Genomic DNA, 4,082 nt, shown 5'->3' with positions numbered 1-4,082 from the left:
CTTCTTTCACTTACGGGACCTAAGGGGAAAGCAGACAGACAACCAGTTATGTTAGCAACAGGTCCTCCAGGCGATTTCAGAGCAACACCCTTACCGTGTACAGAGCTCTGGATCATCTGGTGGGTCTCAGAGCAGACGCACACAAAGCATGTGCTCCATAGACCACCTGAGTTGCCTTTTCAGGGCAGCAAAACAAGACACCACTGTCACTACAAATACAAACAAGCCACTGCTGCCAAGATCTCCTGGAGAGTGACAGAGGGCTATCAGCAGTTACCGAAGGGATTTAATCACAAATACACTGCTAATTCTATCACTATTTATATGGACTTTGCATTAATAGCATCAACCAAAACACCAACTCTACCTACCACTCCCAACGGAGAAAAGGGGTGCACTTATCTGAAGGAGCACACAAGGCCAGATCCCTCCCCCGGAAAACCTCATCTCCTTGTGACCCCTAAGCAGCTGAAGGAACACTGAAGAGCAAGGCCAAGGGGTCAACTTAAAAGGCAGCATTAAATCAAGCTTCCTGTGTGCAACTCGGCACCTGATGCTTTGACAGCACACGAGGACCAGCAAGTCTCCTCCACAGTTACATACTACCAATTCTGCTGCCAGATCAAGACAGGCAAGATTTCAATAAGTCCCAGTTTCCAAAGCCAACCTCACAAGTTTGAGGCAGTGTGGGAGCACTGGTAAGACTAGATGCGGGTTTTCATTTGTTGGTGCCAGCCACACAAACTACACACATCCACGGGGTGGCTAGCAACCAATACAGAGAGGGCAAGAGAAACTCCAGGGCAGGTCTTCACCACAGATAGAAGGTACTTTACTGTATCTGAAGTTAACTCTGCTCAATTACCGTGGCTGAAGCCTATGTAAACCCACTCCTAAGAAGAGATGACAAGGTTGCTCTTAACACTGCAAATTAGGCAGCTTATCAACAATGGATCCTCATCAGGTCTTTGCGCTACAGGACTCAGGGAGTAAATAGATCTGTATTACTGCAAGCTACTTCAGTTCTCCCTTGCCTGGCAGCAATGAGCTCAGAAGTTAGAAAAAAAAAAAAAAAAAGTCCCACAGACCATCTCCGCTAAGAGAGTAAGTCTCCTCCAAATGAAACAGCACAGCTGAGTAACACATGAGGATGGGTGAGGGAACATCTCGGGTCAGCTTTCCTGCTTCTCCTTCCTCCCCCATGCTCAGTTATGTTTCCTGCATAGGCAGAGGACTTTCAAGTTCCTTAAAATTTGCTCTAGCAAGCTCCTTGCTCAAAACGGACTGTGTCACTTGAAGAAGCAACAGCCAGAGGAAGAGCAATACTAGGCTGGGGTCACCAGTCTGGTCTGGGAAGAGCCAGCCCCAACAGACAGCAAGGTCAGCAGGGTTCCCTGCTGGCAGCCTGGGTATACCGAGGATCACTGGAGCCCAGTATGTTCTTTTTATTTCAATCAAAGGCTTTTGCTTAATCCTATTAAATATTTAGGTTAACTCTGGAGCTAAACTGGGAGGTAGGCCTTGTTATAACTGGCTGGTCTTCCCGCCAAGCAATGGTCACCCTCCAACTACCAGGAGAGAGCACAAGTCTGAACTCAGTGGCTGAAGACAACACCGTGGCTCTAACTTCAAGGGATGCCATAGCTAGAGGCTGTGCCAATCCCATCGCTGCACAGCACATAGCAAGATGCTATTGAGATGGAAAAGCAGCACAGAAATATTATCTCGGCCAGCTGTGCTACAGGTTGGTCTTAAAAATCCCATCTATATAGCAGTCATTGCACCTAAGGAGCTCTTAGTGCATGGCCAGGTTAGCATCATCTCAGTCACTTTTTATTCAGTTAACTTCTCAGGTCAGAGTCCATAAAGCCAGCAGCACCCAAAAGTAGGTCCTTCAACTTAGCCAGGGAAAGCTCCTGCAGTATTTTCTAGACCATACTTACACCAAATATCAAACACACAGCATTCCCATTCCCAGTCCTCCCAGCTGCAGCTGTTGGCTATGAGCTGGTTCTGTTGCGGCACAGACACACCATACAACAGCTGCATCACTACCAACCTATGAAAAGCGAGCAAAGGGTCTCTGTTAGCAGATTTTTACCCTTGGTTAATGACAGCAAGTTTATTCAACAAGCCTTGCTCATGTTAGAGCAGCTCACCTACCATAAATGCCAACTTGCTGTCACAGAACAGCTGTAACCCAAAGACTACTGTGCCCTGTAATGGTATCTCAGAAAAGGGACGAGTATTTGAGCAAGGACAGCACAAATCTCACTTCCTTCAAACTGTGTGCTCCCCTCCTTTCCTCTGCAGGAGATGCATTCTCCCGGGCCGTTAATCCTGGCAGGCACAAATACTTAAGACTCCATTTGGACAGGATAACTAAGACATAAGTTTTCCCATCCAGCTGGCTTGCTTACTGGCTTCACCATGAACACATGTCCTCTTATTAGCACCACAAACTGGAGTCTGGCAGTCTAACCAGAACATTGAGGCAGCCAGGTCCCTAGGCAATGGTGAATGTCCGTTGTGAGGGATACAAATGTTTTTCTACTCTTCAACCTAGCCAAGAACTAAGCTAGATTATAGCCTCCTGCACAAAGCATTGGACTTCTTGCCTTAAGACGCCCGGTCCCAGGTGCAATCCTCCTTATTTTCAAACTGGAGGGACAACTCCCAGTACTCACTGATTTGCTTCCTAACACTAGGTAGCCACGTGCTGCTTATTTCCAACACTGACCACACTACCTTGATTAGTCAGGAAAACAGAGGTTTGCAGAGCCGGTAGGATCTTTGCAATAGTTATCTAAGATAATTAAATAGTCAAACAAGTTGAGAAGAGCTGGTGTAGAAGACAACATGCCTGAGGTGACAAGAGTAAAAGATTGCTTTCAGGGCTCTTCTACTCCTAGGTATTTATTAAAGGCATACCATCTTCCATGCTTACTAAAAAAACTCCAAAAACTCAACAATGCATTTCAGCATTATGCACTATTCTCCTCTTGCCACAGGGAGATATACCTCTTTCATAGCTCCTAGCCATAAAGTAATTCAAAGTACAGTTTTCAAGCCAAAACAGAACCAGGTTTTTAGGGTTTTGCTTTGAGCTTTTAAGATACTTTACAGCTTCACATACTGAAACATTACAGATTTTCCAATTCTATCCTTAAGAAATTAAGCTTACTTTTGTTCTGTACATTAATGAAACTCCTCAAAACCCTGCCTTCTGAAATGGCACAAACCAGTCACAAAACTAGCAACACTGCCACACAATAGAAGCAGTAGCTCAACAAAATTTGATATGGGTCAGGTTTGGAAGCAGACGAGCTTGTAGTTATCATAACTGGGCATATCTACGGGCCACTCGGCACTGAAGGTCTGGCTTAAGCGCTGAGTCTTGCCAGCCAGTGCTGCCTGCGGCAGTCAGACCTGACCATTAGCCTTTTGACCTTGGTCAGCTTTTGAGCCTTAACATTCCGCAGCAGCACATGCAAAAGCTTAACACATAAAGTTTGCAACTTTTAAATGCCACCGATTGTCCACAATTGTTTGTTTCCTCCTTTTCCTCTCCACCCTAACTGCTTCGACCATTTGGATTTTCCTCCCCGAGCAGCCACACCCAGTCTGTTCAACAATCCTGCCCATATGCCTCCAAATTTTCCCTGTCGTTCTCCAGATTGATGCCAGCTCTGCAGAGGATTTCATAAGAGACTCTACTGTCAACTTGCAGAATGGGGTTTCTCCCAGCCTCCCATTTCCCATCCTGTAAAAATAAGCAGGATTACTTATGCAGATCTGTCAGTTTGCTGCTTTGAGGCACTACCGCCATAAAAACTTGGTTGCCAACACAGCCTGGTCAGCTTCTGTGCAGTTGATCGTGTATCTGTCTTAACGTCAGCCCTAGGACCTGAAGGGAGAACTAACTCCAGGAATCATAGAATGGTTTAGGTTGGAAGGGACCTTAAAGATTATCTAGTTCCAACCCCCTGCCATGGGACAGGGACACCTTCTACTACACCAGGCTGCTCAAAGACCCATCCAACCTGGCCTTGAACACTTCCAAGGATGGGGCATCTACAACT

Source organism: Vanellus vanellus (assembly GCF_965231255.1).
Source record: "Vanellus vanellus genome assembly, chromosome: 6".
Classification (NCBI taxonomy): domain Eukaryota; kingdom Metazoa; phylum Chordata; class Aves; order Charadriiformes; family Charadriidae; genus Vanellus; species Vanellus vanellus.
This window is presented reverse-complemented; position numbering follows the sequence as displayed.